The following is a 17,939-nucleotide window of genomic DNA, read 5'->3' as shown; positions in this document are numbered from 1 at the left end:
CTAGTAGATACGATACACATTTATCAATGTAAGAACAATCCACCAGTGGTTGTGTTTCTGCACAAAATTGAAACAATTTTCTCTCATTTTCAGTGGGATTTTTGGGTATTTGAGGGCATATATTTCATGTTATGGCATTGCAGCAAATCAATTTTATTTTTAAAAATTACACACAACATAGCTTAATTAAATAACAATGGAAATTAAATGAAAAATGAACATACACATTTTTATAAAGGAAAATTCAATATTTACTGAGGGACACGTCTTTGCACAAAATTGGATGTCTTGTTGCCATGGAAACACGAGTCAAAGCCCATTTTTAAAGGTGTCATGATTAAAGGACTGAAGTATGTATACTTTGTGTAAAATTTCGTGAAAATCTGTGTCGGTCGTTTTCCACATGTTTTGATGCTTACAGATAATGGCTCTTAACATATACAGTGATTATACCATGCAGGGTACTGTACAGAGTAACTGTACAACAGTAGGATCCAGTAGAGTGACCTAAGATCCAGTGAGATGACCTAAGATCCAGTGGAGTGAATAATGTTTTAAATATGTTTCTATCTCTAAAAGATAGTACAATATTAACTTAACATTCTGAAATACTACATCTCAGTGTTCATTCTTTATGATCTATAACATTTTTCAAATATATAATTCTTACCGATAGTGCCTGAGTTCTGATGTTTCTCTTTCTTTTTTTGTTCTTGTCTTTTCCAAACAAACAATGCCTTTCATATTTGGAAATAATTCTAAAAGGAGTGCCAGTGTATTTTATTGTTTCATTGTCGCCAATGTCAGTAAATCTTCAGCGAAATTTACTTGGCAGTTCTGTAATTAAAAACAGGATTACTTCAAAGGGTATCAGGACAACTCGCCCCCAAGACAACTCGCCCCCTTTTCGGGACAACTCGCCCCCTTTTCGGGACAACTCGCCCTCTCACTTGAGATAAATCGCCCCTTTATATCATACATGTTTACAATTATTATTTTTGGTCTAAATCGAAGAGGTGTATTGGCAAAAGGTAATACATTTCTAATATATAGCATATACATCACAGACAAAAAAACATAAACACTGAACTTCGTGTCATTTTATGCAAGACGAAAGATTTTTGTGAGTATCCAGTGTTTGGGTTCAGTAAATTCATCATCACTTGTACGTACATGTAAAGTATATAATTTCAGCGGAAACAAGTTAGCGTTTGGTATAGGGAGAGTATTAGCTTGGTCTACAGCTGACGTAGTCTAATTATCAATAATCCTCGTCCCTTTTTAAGTCTAATTGTTTGATTTCCCCCAAGCTGTTATACATTTATTTCAAACGTTAAGGTACTCGTCATCAGAGTAATTTTCACTTTGAAATCATCGCTTAAAAAGAATCCGTAAAGCAAAGCCCTTATAAAATTTCTAAAATGGGAATTTTATGATTTTTCAACAGGAATTAGTTACGAAACGCATTTAAAGATAATTACATGTATCAGAATATTCATGCTTCACATTTACAATTATGTAGTATACATACTGTATCAATACACCCCCCCCCCCAAAACCCAACATTTTCTCAATATTGGAGACATGTAATCAATTACCTGAATATCAGTAAATATAATTTTCCTAGCAGATTGAATTATGAAAAATGTCAGTTTTATTTGAAATGCACTTATTTAATCTGTGTATAATTCTATTAGAATTTACCATTCGTGTTAAAGTATGAAACAAAAAGACGTACATGTATCTTTATAGGGTTTTAAAGTGTAAAGTTTTGTACAATTACACACACACAATGAAAATAAAATGTGATAATATATTTATATCATTGGAGACGAGTTTTCTGAAGAGTCTTGTCCTGAGAAGGGGCGACTTGTCCCGAGATAGGGCGAGTTGTCCTAAGAGGGGGCGATTTGTCTTGGGGGCGAGTTGTCCAGCATTCCTTCAAGTATTCCTTCAAAGTACTTTTTCATTAAGGTAAAACTCTACATCGTCATAATGGCTGACTTCCTGTAAAAACATGGATGAAAAAATCGATATCAACAATATTTGACTTTTCCTTGTCAATTTCAATACCTAGCCGAGTAGCTCAGTAGGTTTGAATACCGACTGCTGAACTGTAGATCGCAGGTTCGAGTCAAGCAGGGGTTTCAATATTTTTCCAGATTACTTTCTACTAAAACTGTATTTTTTGACAAAATTAAATAAATTTAAAAATTTTCAACTTCAAAATATTGTTGTACATATCTTCCACTTTTCATCCACATCAAATTTCTCTGGTGTAGCATACCTCCTTCAAGGTTTTTATACGCCCGTCTTAAGACGGGACGTATTATGGTATGGCGTTCATGTCCGTCCGTCTGTCCGTCTGTCTGTCCGTCCGTGTGTTAGCTTTTTCGTGTCCGACCCGTAACTTAAATACTACAAGGCCTAGAATCATCAAACTTTGTCTGTAGATACATCCTGGGTAGAAGGTGTGTCACACATTAAAACCAGGTCACTGTGACTTTTCAGTAAGAAGATATCCGTCTGTCCGTCCGTCTGTTAGCTTTTTCGTGTCCGACCCGTAACTTAAGTACTACAAGGCCTAGAATCATCAAACTTTGTCTGTAGATACATCCTGGGTAGAAGGTGTGTCACACATTAAAACCAGGTCACTGTGACTTTTCATTAAGAAGATATCCGTCTGTCCGTCCGTCTGTTAGCTTTTTCGTGTCCGACCCTTAACTTAAATACTACAAGGCTTAGAATCATCAAACTTTGTCTGTAGATACATCTTGGGTAGAAGGTGTGTCGCACATTAAAACCAGGTCACTGTGACTTTTCATTAAGAAGATATCCGTCTGTCCGTCCGTCTGTTAGCTTTTTCGTGTCCGACCCGTAACTTAAATACGACAAGGCCTAGAATCATCAACCTTTGTCTGTAGATACATCTTGGGTAGAAGGTGTGTCGCTCATTAAAACCAGGCCACTGTGACTTTTCATTAAGAAGATATGGCCATATATGGCAAAAACTTGTCCGGCTCATAACTTGAAAACTATTAGTCCTAGAATCACCAAAATTGGTCAACTAATGCATCTTAGGTAGAAGGTGTGTCGCATCCTACTTTAAGGTCACTGTGACATTTAATTAAGGTGATATTAAAAAAAATGTTTTAATGGGTACAATCTATACTGTTAACAATATGTGACGGGCGTATCATGTGCCGTGGCGGTGCACTTTATTCACCATTTATAGAAAGAACATACACATATCTTCCAAAGGTAAGGCTACAATTTAAGAAAGTCTTAAATATATGATTAAAATGTATTATTTTCTGTGGTATCCAGGCATTGAAAACCTTAACATTTGTTCAGCATCATTTACAAATATGTTCAGTTTATAAAATTATAGTAACTTTACATTAAGATAAGACATGAATTGTTAAAAATGAAGTAGATAACGTGTACCAAAACAAAAAAAGCAAAATGAGCAAGTTGTTCTTGTGAAATTGTTTTTGTTGGAACTGTAAAAAACCATTGTTACAATACATCTCGTTTCTCACAAGTGCAGTGAGAGAGAGAGAGAGAGAGACTGCACGAACATCCTTCAATGATTATTCACTATCGGGAGTACGTATACTATTTTACTAACCATGACCGTGATTGCCGAAATTAGATTCCCGTTTCCCTGAAACGAAGGCAAGGCATTTCTCTATTTCAAAGTCCTTTCGGACTTGTTCGGCTTTGTATAGGGAACTGACGTAACCGTGATATCCGTCCTCAGTGACAGAAGTCCATAAATTCTCCCATTTATGCTGTTTACGTTCCATGATCGTCCATTTCTATCAGAAACACGTCACGTGGAATTCAAAATCGAAAGTAAGATAATAAATATTCATAAGGATGACGTAGGTCGTCCTAGCGGATCCTCTTTACCGCTCCTTGCATCCCTCGCTGACATTGTTAGACGAAATAACAATACTGTAAAGAATTTTTTTTTTTTAATTAGAATAACATTAATATTGTCTGTATGATAATCATTCATACTGGGAAACTATATAGAGTGGTTCTTCTGTTGTTTAATCTCCGTATTTTATCTCATACGTGTGGTGTATATTGAGAGTGAGATAAAGCATTAGCTTTATCACACGCCCGTTTGATAAAGCACTTACGGTCCGAACTACTTTTGACACTGTCCCCGCTTCGGTGACATATTTTGTGTGTTTATGCATATCCATGCATGAAATAAAGCGTAAAACTTATTATTCTGTATTTATTTAGAATTTCTTTTATAGCAAAATTAAAATGATGTTGCCCCAACTGACATATAATGCAAGTTACCGGCCACAAAAATGCCAACTCGGTCTGTAACTACTCAAAAATTACGATCAGAAAACAAAAATATGTGCACACTATTATCATCGACAAGGAATCGACCGCCTACTGGACAAGCCTAATCGAAAGTACCTCGACATGCTGGGCTACCAAGTATTCACAAGCACAGTCTCTATTTTTCTGGAGCACATTAACCTAAATGTAACAAATCTCAACAGCTAGGCCTATTTAAAGTGCCTCGGGATTTTCTCTTGTCCTTAGATCCAAAGAAACTACGTAAATAAAATCCAAATGCACAAACACTTCTACTTTTCATTGTAAACTGTTGAACATTCTAATAAAGCTGCATTAAAATATTACTTTCATTGATCGTTATTACACATGTTTATTTCAAAACGACGACATCAAACTTTTGTCAGAATGTCAGGCCTACGTCAAAAAATAAATACTCGGTCAATAGTTGTTACTTTGTTGGAATGGCAAAACTATTATTACTTATAAACTACAATCCCTTCTAAAACAATTTTCAGCCATGGTTTCTTTCATAAAAATGACCATTTGTACTGTATATTAATGGTTTATAAGCGCACTATTTTTTCCCGCGTAAGGTAGACAGATTAAGCACGACGTCCGAGCCACGGATTCAAAACAAATTCAATCAGCTGTTTCTACCATACTGGGGATCATCTCAAAATTAAGTGAAAAGAAGACGTACGATATAAATAGAACATCTATAATTGCGTATTTTGATATTTGGTTTATCCAACTCGTTGATATGGTGTATTTATTCGCTCGACAAGCCTCGCGAATAAATACACCGTATCAACTTGTTGGATAAACCAAATATCAAAACACGCAATATAGATATCCTCTACATAAATGAATTACCAGAAAAAGTGAATTTATAATTACTTACACATTATCCACCGTCTCCAAGCTTCCCGGATGACTGAGAGAAAGAATAACGATTTTATAAAAAGAAGTTGTATTTATACATAGTGTTTGATTAAAAAGAAAGGATCAGCAGAATAATTAGTCTGACAGTTTTTGAAATCTTTTTAATTTTATTTCCGTAGAATTTAAATTTAATACTTACGAGATTTTTTTTCCTCCTCTGTATCCATCTTTGGGCTGAAAGGGAGATAATGTGTGATGATCAAGATCAGATACCACGTGCGTTACATTTATCATAGAGATGATTGTTTTTACTGTAATAATAAAAATGTAAGAAAATGATTAACCTTTCGCATATCTGGCTGGTGGAAAGATTATCCACCGTGTCTTCCATTTCGGACGACAGGCTGCAATTATGAAAAGAAGTCGTAATTAAAAAAAAACACCAACCCCCCCCCCCCAACCCCACAAAACAACCCGCATTTAACAACTGGGTATACGAATAAAAGAATCAGATTCTATAATTTTACTCACTCAGGTATTAAAATAGACCTGTGAATCCTGAAACAATACCGGGTAAAATACTAAATCCAGTGGTAATAAAAAAGTCCAAAATGTTTATCTAAAATGAAATGAGTTTTAAATGTACTAAAGTGGGTCGTTTAGGTGTGTTAGGTGCAGTTCTGTAAATAAAAAGTTGGCATGTTTTAATTTTTAAAAAAAAGTTACATTTTAAAACTTATACGGTACCAATGTTGATGCACCAGATGCGCATTTCGACAAATAATGTTTCTTCAGTGATGCTCAACCGAAGTGTTTGAAATTCGAAATAACAAGGAATTTTAGAGCTATTATTGGGAAAAACAGTGTGCCAAAAAGGTGGAGTCAAATTCGTCTAAGGATAAGAGCTGTGCGTGAGTTATTAGCAAGGTTAAAGTTTCAGACAGAATGACATAATTACAGAATGACTGACAGGACAAAAACAATATGCCCCCGATCTTCGATCTCGGGGGCATAAAAACACGAGGTATGAGTAACAATTTAAATAATAATAAAAACCCAATCTTGAAGTGTATACAGTTAATGTCATCGTTCCTGGTCATCAGAGAGTACAAAAATCCATGTGTGAAATGACGATTCTGTCAGTCTTTATAAAAGATGACTCTGTTAAAAAAGATGACTCTGTTCGATATAAAATGTTTATCTGACGGTGAAATATTCCACAGAAATCATGACATTGACATTTTTACTTTTATCATCTGTTCTGAACGTTATCACTGTTCGTTATCTTCACCTTTCATTTCTAAATTCAAGAAATCGTTAAAACGCATCAAAGATGCGTATGGCCGAGTTGCAGTTTAAAAATTATGCACGCTTGCATTAACGAAGTAAGAACATGCACGTATTTGATACAGTTTATAAGTATGAAACTTTGAATGGCTGCAATAGGTATTTAGTGAGATAATGACCTTGACCTTTGGATTTCAAAAGCAACATGAATCTTGAATGTCATCAGGATTTGAAGTCTGATAAACATGTACCAGGAAGTACATGTATAAAAGTTAAGAGGCAAGCTCAAATCGACAGTATATAGTGAAAAAGAGACCTTGACCTTTGACCTCAAAATAAATAGGAACCTTCCTCTTTTAGATGTGATCAAAATATGCAAGTCTGACAAAGACGCATCACGTAGTATGAAAGTTAGAGACCGGACAAGCTCAAATCTATGGCATTTAGTAACTTTGACCTTTTGACCTCAAAATAAAGAGGAAGGTTGTTCTTTTGGATGTTATGTAAGTTTCACAAAGATGCCCCTAGTAGTATGAAAGTTAGAGACCGGACAAGCTCAAATCAGTCAAGCTTAGTGACAAAGTGACCTTGACCTTTTGACCTCAAAATAAATAGGAACTTTCCTCTTTTGGATGTGATCATGTTTACTATGTAAGTCTGACAAAGATGCACCAAACAGTATGAACGTTAGAGACCGGACAAGCTAATTGAGGAAGCCGCGACTGGACGCCCATCCTTTGCCAATTTAATAGCTGAGATTTGCTACGCAACTCGGCTAAAAAGAAGCAATCTGAATACCCGCACATGCAATTTCTCTCAATCTTCATTTTAGATCCAGATATCAGAGCAGTGATTAGAGAAGTAATGCCGGGATTGCCCTCAGTGAATCTTCACCAAAGACTTCAGACACAAGTGCCTCTGCATCTGACTGTAGCTCTCAGGTGCATTGGAACTTTTTGGAGAATCATTCTCCAAAATCTTTAGCAGATAAAAATCTTGACTATTTTTTTATGTCCAGTTGTGAAAACACAAAATGTTTTTCGGCATTATGGATGAATTATGTCTGTGAAGATACAAAGTGTGGTGACAAACAATAAAAATATCAAATGGCATGGTTGTAAATCTCGTAGAATGTCACTCTTCTCTTAGAAAAACTCAATTTTATTATAGACAATGCATTTGTGAAGTGAGAGCGATGAACGACTTCTTATTGACTTGCGACTTCAGAAAAAAAAGACAAATTTACAGGGGTGAAAGCACACGATATTGGGGGTGGGGAGGGGGCAGAATAAATGCGGAAAATGGGAATCTTTGCCTCAAAATTACAAATTATCAACGAAAGGAAATCTCTTTAAAAATGTTCAAAGAAGTGAATGATGACAATTCTAAAACTTGGAACAGTACACATACTTTCGAAATATTTTGAGGTATTCAGTCAAGTTTACGGCAGTAAAGCTTCCACCAAAGTTCCCTTTGATACCGGACGTAAAGAAAAGCTACTTCTGATGATGATAAACCTCCACACTCCGACAGAACAACTTCCGGTACATCAGCATCTGTGCAGGTATCCAAGAAACATAAGATAAGCGAGACCACAAATTGTATGCAAAACTTGCAAGAACAGAATCAAAATCTGATGGCATCAATTGAACGCCACCACGAGAAGATGTGGCTCATTGAGAGAAAAATGTTTTAAATGAAGTGCTACCAGTCGTTTGTATTATTTTTTTTGTTTTTGGTTGTCTCAGAACAGGTTTTCTGTGATATTTTTAAAATGATTTTTCCATAATGTTTTAGCTCATCGAACCGAAATTTCAAGAGAGTTCTTCTGATCACCCGTTGACCGTCGTCCGTCCGTCTGTAAACTTTTCACATATTTTACTTCTCTACAACCACTGCACCAAAGCTTCTATATAAAGTGTAGAATCTAAATTGTTCAAGCCATGACCATCGGACCAATACCGGGGACCCCAGGAGGAGGTCAAAGTTCAGCATAAGAATATAATGGAGTAAATATTTTAAAATCTTCTCAAAAACTACAATGCTGCAATTTATGATATTACTATACAAAACATTTTGATATTCTAGAGTGTATAAACCATCACCCCTCACTCTAATAGAGGGGCCACAGGAGGGGGTTAAAGTTCAGCACAGGAATATGAAGGAATTAAGTGTTTTGGGTGGGATGTACAGTTCTGAATAACAACACCTGGGAAATGATTTTAAAATGTACTTCTTAAAAACGTCAATGCTACAATTTATCATATACCTTCTATGACGGCAAATGAAGTGGGAGTTTTAAATTTCATTCCGAAACTTTTCGTGTTCCGAGCATAAATGATATTCCTCAAAATTCTTTCATATGGTGTATACTTCCATAAAATGGTTATGATGTCTTCGTAAAAAGCTTTATTTATGTATAATACAAATGTAAGTACAGTATAGTTTACGATTACGTTGTGCCATTTTGACGTTACTTTATGCGACGTCATGAACAAGAATACTGTGTCATGAACTCAATATGAAAATAATCCAATTTATGTCGCCATATGCTCTCAGTTTTATTAAACAAATGTGCACTATGATTTTTATTTGAAAAGTTTAATTGATTTTTTCCGAAAGATTTAATCAATTGTAGATGATTCGATGCGGCGGATGCTGTGATTTGAAGGACGATCAGTGTAATTGTATCTAAGAATTGTAGAGCAACCCATATATATTCATTCAGTTTTAACTTTGTATTTATATTTGCATACAATTTGCATTGTTTTAATCTAAATTAAATGAATATCATATATGTACGTAGCGCGTGGTTGCCTAAAGTTATTCTTGTGTGTATATGTACACTTTGTTCTTTTTTTTTTTTTCGAGCGCACTAAATGTTTTCAGCAAAGGAACACGTACTAACCAATGCTACATTGAACTGTACATGTAGTAAAAAGAACATGAAATTCATTCAGAATATATGTGAAAAGAAATATTATAAAACGAACTTTTTTTAAATTGGAGAAGATCGTATATTTTTTACCCCCTCTACCTTTTGATACATGCCGATTTAGTCGGAGATATGAAAACAACTTTGGTTTCCCTATCTAATAAATCATTCAACAATTCCTTTTCGGCCAGTTTCTAATGATGAATGAAGCAGAGACTGTCTATTAACAGTACCAAAGTCAATCACTATGACAGTGCATCAGCATATATAATGCCGTCAGTCAAAGATATTTATATTTTCCAGCAATTGTCAAAATAATGAAAGGTGTCAGATCTAATCTGTTTATGACACTAAGTTTTTTCACTATACTAGTGAAAAGGACTACAAGAATCTATAATTTACTAGTCCTGCTGATTTGTGACTCGTCCGGCTGCTGAAAGTAGACGGCCGAGTCGCGATGCGACGAGGGGAAGAGTGCGACAGGGACTTGTCCCCTCTCAAAGAGGGTGGGGGTCCGGGAAAAATCTAGATGCAAATTGTTCATTTGAGACAAATAAATGAAAATCTTATAACCAAATCTAGCCTCTTTTTCCTGATTCTCTCATCAAACCATCATATTTATGCTTGAATATCATGAAGAATACATCGATGTGTAACATAGTACCGCACTTTGTCGAATATGATATGCACTTTTTTTCAAGGATTTTTGGTGTGAAAAAGGGGTGCGCATTGTTTACCAAATAGTTGTTTTTTTTTCAGGTGAAACTCGGCGGTTAAGTAATGTTTTACTCGGAGACATATCGTATGCTTGTTCACGTTGTTCACATAATCGATCTCAAGAAAATTACTACAGAACGTAAAATTGTAGAAAATATTATACTTAACAATATGTAAATAATTAAATTATTATAAAACAGCCATTAAGTTTTATTCGATCTTGCATTCATATTAGATATTCATCATCGTGCAAAAGTGCCACGATATCATCATACCGTGACCATGACCGGCACACGTTTTTCGAAGCCATCGTTGTGTACAAGGACTTCGTCACTTGATTTTGTCAGACACCTATTCAGGGTACTTTCTGCATGGTTTCCATGGATCTGGGAATATGTGATTTTCTTTTGTAGTAAATGACACGCGACTGACGTACTTCATATATCTAAATGCAGCGAAATTTCGGAGAGTTATGTTTGAATTCTTCATTTCACTACCGTCTCCAAATAATGGTAGCGTACGATTACAACACATTGAACAATTGTTCAATACTTTTACTTTATTTCTATAAAGTCGGTTATTTGAATTATTTGAAGTTTAAACAAAGAAAATATCGAGTGTTCATACTTTAATGCTACAAAATAGCATGCTTTGCTAAAATTAATATATTATTACCGCACTGTGTTCAAATTCCTGTGCTTTGTTGAGAACTTACATTATTTCCACAAAGATTTCTAGTGAAATTTAAATTGAAAAAAGCCAAGAATACTGCTTGGTTAGAATGTTTACATTAATCACCGGTAATTATGTATATTGGGAAAAGGATATCAAACAATCGTTCCAGTTTTATACAAATGATAATATTGTGCTCTGGTTTAGTCCTCGTTACTTTGCGTACAAATGACATGCAACTTTAATTCCAGAGGGGAGGGGGTGTCCGGACCTCCACTCTAGATCCGCGCATGATTCGGATATAGTCATTAAGCGGTGTTTTGTGCACATGCCACTAAATGCTAAGTAACCGACGGTGAGTGGGATGGTTAAAGTGTAAATGTAGGAAAAGAAAGTTCTCCTTATGTGTGAAAATCGCGTTCTAATACTTCAACACCAGTTCCACGATTTAATGATGAAAATAGTAACCAATGACTAGCTATCATGTATTTTTAAATAAGACTATATCACAGAACACGTGCGTCAGTTATCGACAAATGTAAGGCGATTTTATAAACAAATAATTATTACAGCGACGAAGCAACAGGGGAATTTGGCCCACACATTCTTTTGTTTTGAGGATGTAGTTTTTCCATAAATTTTACATGCGAATTTTGATTTATCCCCCCCCCTTGTGGTAGTACTGAATGCTTGTGAAAATTTAAGCATGAAACGATTAGAGTTGTAGATATGTTGACATTGATTGCAAATGCAGTCAGAGTCGTTCGTTTCTACTAAAAATGTTTGTTAAGAAATGTTTTTTTAATCTATTTTTTACATGTAATGATCTGCGTTCACCGGGTTTTGTCCTCTTTGAACACACAATACAAGCGTATACTTTATCTTTTAGCTTACAAATGAGTAATGATTTAAATATCTAAATACTACATTGTTCATCTATCAACTACCAACATTCACTCTTAGAGCAGGGTAGATGCGAATATTCCATTACCATATATATCATGGAATAACCTCTCCTAAATGAGTTCGACAACTTTGTAATATAAACGACAGATCGATAAAGTTGGAATTGTTTTGATAGGAAACATGCATGTCATAAAACTACAGGTACTGCAGCATGTAAATAATGAACAATATATTGTAATGAATTGATTTTCAAATGTATATATTTAAAGCAATATAAGCTGTCGGCGGTGGCAATTTTTTTAAATCACGAAAGTGTCGCTAAAGCGTTTTTTCAATGTGAAATATAAAATTCTAAATTCTGTATGTTTGACTTGCTACTAATTCAATTTTTACGGGGAAAATATAACCGAATTTTGCATTAAAACTCTCGCACTATTATGCTCTGGTATAAAGGTACCGATTAAGCTATCGCGCTTTCATTTTCGATATTATAAAACTTTTTATTTTATAAACAAAGACTGCATTCGGTTGAAGACGTGCATTTTTTTTTAAAAGCCAGGCCAAAGCCATAATAAAATTCTTACTTAGTAACATACGTATTATGTATCATGAGTGGGTTTTTAATTCAGATGGACAATCATTAGATGTGTCTGACATAATGCTTAATACAATATTAGAATAGCATTTGAAATTACACATGCAACATACCCAATAAGTTATAATTAGCATACATGTACGGTAGAATATTATGACTGGCAAGGCATATTTAGACATGTATTTAGATACGCATTGTAGCCGCCACAGTATATGCACTCCAATTAAGAGGGATAATTCATATCATAAACCATCTATGATAAAAAAGAATATGTGATTGAACTTTGTCATGTGTTACATTAATTGCGTTGATATCGTTGCGTATCTATATCAAACATAAAACGAGTAAAATTGGAATCGGAAATATCTGTGTCGAAGATTCCAATTCTCTGATTACACACTATCTTCTTCAATGCAAACTACGTAGAGTCTTATAAAATTTAATATGCTGTACATATGCATATTATTTATTCATTAAACTTGTATATATGAACACCACCAACGTTGAAATTTGTATTACAGATGAACGCGGGAAATGGTTAAACGTTAAATTTAATAGTCTGCTCATTTACCAACCAAGTCGAAATTTTGCTCATTACTGACTTTCAACATGATTAATTTGTACACAAAATATCTTTGTGGTTGTTGCATGTGCTCCATCTTAAAAATGGTTTCAAAGGCATAAAAACGGCTAATTTCGGCGATTTCGGTAAATCATGTCAATCGGAGATAAGGAAAATGACGTCACAGAACATATTACGTCACTAATTTCCACATGTATCATCAGGGTTAATGCCCTAGTGCATAATCATAATGATTAAACCAAGTGAAACCACATTTTAAATTTATCCTAATTTTGTGGCGAAATTTGGGCCTTAATGTACCTTGCTCTTTCAGTTTTGAAAGAAGCATCCTTGATCATCATTATCATACTATTGGTTTGTCTACTTAATACCCAAGGACAGAGAAGAAGATTTTCAAAGAAATAATGCATTTTCACTATATGACTTATAGAGCCCCATCCTAGCACCAGAACCCCTGATCCAGGGCCCATGAATTTCACAATTTTTAACAAGAGGTACTGTGAGCAATGCTCACTAAGAATACCCCCCGCTTACCCCAATCTCCCAAAGGGTGTTGGTAATAGGTATAAACTACCTCTTTTCTGAGTGTTGCTACTTCGATGTCCAGTGCGCATGACCTTTGGCTTTTGACCCCAAAATCGATAGGGAACATCTTCATCCCATGGGTAGTCCATATGTATGATATGGTGACTGTAGATGGAAAGGATAACGCTTTAGAGCCCAGAAACCATATTGCTACTTCAATGTCCAGTGTGCGTGACCTTTGACCTTTTGACCCCAAAATCGATAGGGATCATCTTCATCTCATGGGTAGTCCATATATATGATATGGTGACTGTAGGTGGAAAGGATAACGCTTTAGAGCCCGGAAACCATATTGCTACTTCAATGTCCAGTGCGCTTGACCTTTGACCTTTTGACCCCAAAATCGATAGGAAACATCTTCATCCCATGGGTAGTCCATATGTTTGATATGGTGACTGTAGGTGGAAAGGATAACGCTTTAGAGCCCGGAAACCATATTGCTACTTCAATGTCCAGTGCGCTTGACCTTTGACCTTTTGACCCCAAAATCGATAGGGAACATCTTCATCCCATGGGTAGTCCATATGTATGATATGGTGACTGTAGGTGGAAAGGATAACACTTTAGAGCCCGGAAACCATATTGCTACTTCGATGTCCAGTGTGCTTGACCTTTGACCTTTTGACCCCAAAATCGATAGGAAACATCTTCATCCCATGGGTAGTCCATATATATGATATGGTGACGGTAGGTGGAAAGGATAATGCTTTAGAGGCCGGAAACCATTGCGTCTACAGACGGACGGACAGACGGACAACCCGATTCCAGTATACCCCCCCCCCCCCCCCCACAACTTGTTGCGGGGGGTAAAAAGAGGCATCCTTGCTCATCATTACCATGCTATTAGTTTGTCTACTTAATACCCAGAGACAGAGAAGAAGATTTTCAAAGAATTTCTACATTTTCACTATATGACGAATAGAGCCCCACCCTAACACAAGAACCTCTGCCCCAGGGGCCATGAATTTCACAATTTTGGTAGAGGGCTCAACGCTCATTATAATTATGCCCACAGTTTGGCTTCTTGATGTCCAGGAGTAAAGAAGAAGATTTTTTAAAATTACACTCATTTTGATGGTTTTTGCCCCACACCTCAGGCCCCAGGGACCACGAATTTCACAATTTTTGTTCCCCTCCACCCACAGATGCTATATGCCAAAATTGGTTGAAATTGGTTCAGGGGTTTCAGAGAAGCTGAAGATGCTCAAATGTTAACGCACGACGAACGACGACGGACAAAAAGAGATAGCAATAGGTCACCTGAATGAATTCAGGTGATCTAAAAATAGAAACTCTGTTTTCTTTTCTATATCTACAAGCTGCATATATAAATCTATACATACAAATATATGTCACATATATCTCGTTTTCTATCTACTGTAAACATTGATAAAAAATGAGCTTTAATAAGTTATGCTGGTACTTTTATAAATCATCTCCTTATTGACCGGGGCGGCCAGCGCGCGGGAGGGGGGGGGGGGGATTTTCTCTCCGGAATCCTGGTCTCCGGAGATTTAGCAATGTAGGATATTAATTAATTTCAATGATATGGCCCAGAAAACATATCAAACAATCTCCTTTAAAAGTCAGCATTTCGCAAATTCTGTGGTCGTTATAACGATCTAGTTTGCCAATACATCCTATCATTGGGTCAAGTGCTTTCTGACGTGTTTCATACCAATTGTTAGGCCGTTCTTGTCACACTGATTTTCACTACGGATTACTCCATTTACCTGATCAAGAAATAAGGCTCATTCCACCTTGTAAAAATGCTGTTAAATTGTCGCACGTACGTATTTTTGAGGCAGTACGACATGTCATACATTATTTCATCTGTTTTAACTAGAATCATTTAAATAGGTGTTTACAAACATTCGTCACTTGACCATTTCTAGATCTGATGCACGAAAATCACGTGTCCAGTTCAGACGTTCAAATTGAGGTAGTTATCGTGTGTAAAGCTGTGTAATTTTTGTTGCAACAGTACCGTGCCATAAGTTGAAGAGAACAAAATATCAAATACTTCTTAGTAAATACTTGTTTTACGCTATTTCAGCCTGAAAGTTGTCAAGTTGCGTCCGAGTTATATACATCATGTTGGGATTCCCAAATTTATAAAGGCATAACAGAAACAGACAATGTATGATTGATGCGTACCCGTTATAATTACTTTTTAGGTAGTCGTATCATTGTTTTCTTTTACATGCAAATGTTTTCAACCATGTAAGTAAGGGAAAGTGAATAATTTTAAAAACTAATTAATCTGCTTTCTAATTAATCTGCTTTAAAACAATTCTGCACAAAAATAACACATGAATATCGGATCATACAGCTTTGACCATGTAGAGTTTTAAAATGACGTTAGAATTAATGCCCTTTAACATTTAGATACTTCTATCAATCAACATTCAGTTTTCTACAACAAATTTTTAACTGAACCCTAATGTTTCACCACCTCACCAATCAAGTTCGCCAATTATCAGTTTTGAATATGACCAAAAATCCGAACAGGTTATGTATTATCACACGGGTATGTTACTTTGGGGTACACTCAGACACTAGATGATAACCCTCACACACCGTGTGACGTTAACAGATTACACGTGGTCACATCGATATGTTACTTTGGGTACATTCAAATATGATAATCCTTCTATACCATGTGCTGCCAGCAGATTACACGAAATCACATGCAAATGTTACTTGGCATACACTCAAACTTGGCATACACTCAAACACTTAATGATAATCCCCCTACACCAACACCATGTGTTGTTAGTAGATCGGGAACACTGACTTTGAAGTTGTGTTTAAAGACAATTCGCAATCAACAAAAATAAAATAGCAATTCATCAATCATAATCAAAAGCTCACGTTTGTGGAAAATCCGTCAAATAACTAGGTATATGTGCATGAAGCATTGAAAATTGATTATTTTAAAATAGTACGCCTATCATAAATGCGACGGCATTGTGCAGTGCCACACGTAATATTCAAGCTGGAGACTGTGATGAAATATAACATGGGGTATTCAAACACGTTAGGATAACTTTGTCATAGCATGAAAGGTGAAGATAACGAACAGTGATTAATTCCGTAACTCCTACAAGCAGTACAAAAGATAGGTGGGCGTGTAATATTGGCGCACTAGGAACTCTGACGTTTATTCAAATTTTCAAGACAAAATAATCTTTAACACGAAATGTTTGTAACACATAGGCACCTGATCCCACCTCTGGTATATCCAGGGGTCCGTGCTTGTCCAACTCTCTATTTTGTATTCCTTATAGGAGCTATCGGATTGATTATTGTTGGTTATCTTCACCTTTCATACCCCCCCCCCCCCCCCGTGAGACTAAATTGAAAAGGGATGCACACGTGAATCATTTAATTGAAAGCAGTGCCAAAATTAAGTAAGATATTGGGCATACAATATCTTCCTATGACTAAAGTAGATTGACCCTTGGCCTTTGACCATGTGACCTCAAAATCCATAGGGGTCATTTACTCTTCATGATGTATCAATGTACCAAGTGTGATGTCTGTCAAGCAAAGAGTTCTCAAGATATTGAGCAGGCAATATCTACCTATGTTAAGGTTTGATTGATCTTTGACCACGTGGCCTAAAATCAATAGGGGCCACTCTTTAGAATGTAACAGTGTAACAAGTTTGATGACAGTTAAGCAAAGGGTTCTCAAGATATTGATCGGACAGAATATTAATATATCCGGAGTGGATTGACCCTTGACCTGAAAATCAATTGGGATCGTCTTCTACACATAACCAACCCACATATGAAATGTCATGACGATGAAGTGAATATTTCCAAAGATATTGAGCAGAAAATAGGTGGTCTACCGACAAACCGACCGATAGGTGCAAAGCAATATGCCCCTCGTCATACAAGCACGGACGGGTCAGGAATGTTGTGGCATATTTATAATTGTGAAGAACTAATTTCAGTTTTAAACTTTTCGAGTTACTGTCCAGAAACCATATTTGTCTGAAGTTTTCAATCTATTTTTCGGTCAGTGACCTTGACCTTTGACCCTTTTCCTCCAAAATCAATAGGGACCTTGCTGGTATCCAACAATATATCCAAGTTTCATTTGATTCAAATTTAAAAATTTCGAGTTATCATCCGGAAACCAATGTTTTTTTATTTTAAATCTATTTTTGGTCACTGTGACCTTGACCTTTGACCATTTTTCTCCATAATCAATAGGGCTCTTCCTTACTTGGTACCAAACAATATATAAAAGCTTCATTTGATTAGATTTTAAACTGTTCGAGTTATCATCCGGAAACCAATTGTTGACGCCCGCCCGCATCACCAAACCAATTAGCGTTATATGCGGTATGAAAATCGTGTAATTAATTTGAGCAGATTCAGGCTTTCATACAACAATAAACATCCTGAGTGCGACTTGTTCAGTGTTATGCAATA

The 17,939-nt window shown here is 35.9% G+C and overlaps 1 long non-coding RNA gene across 1 annotated transcript; it reads right to left on the bottom strand.

Moving 5' to 3' along the window:
• Positions 1–680: 680 nt before the first annotated feature.
• Positions 681–3,865, bottom strand: LOC130049829 (uncharacterized). The gene is made up of 2 exons (XR_008798175.1): positions 3,632–3,865; positions 681–837 (listed from the first exon to the last, which is right to left on the bottom strand). It is a non-coding gene; the product is annotated as an uncharacterized LOC130049829 (long non-coding RNA).
• Positions 3,866–17,939: the final 14,074 nt, after the last annotated feature.

Source organism: Ostrea edulis, chromosome 8 (assembly GCF_947568905.1).
Source record: "Ostrea edulis chromosome 8, xbOstEdul1.1, whole genome shotgun sequence".
In the NCBI taxonomy this organism is placed as follows: Eukaryota; Metazoa; Mollusca; class Bivalvia; order Ostreida; family Ostreidae; genus Ostrea; species Ostrea edulis.
Note: the sequence above shows the minus strand (reverse complement) of the source record. Positions and strands in the feature narration are given on the sequence as shown.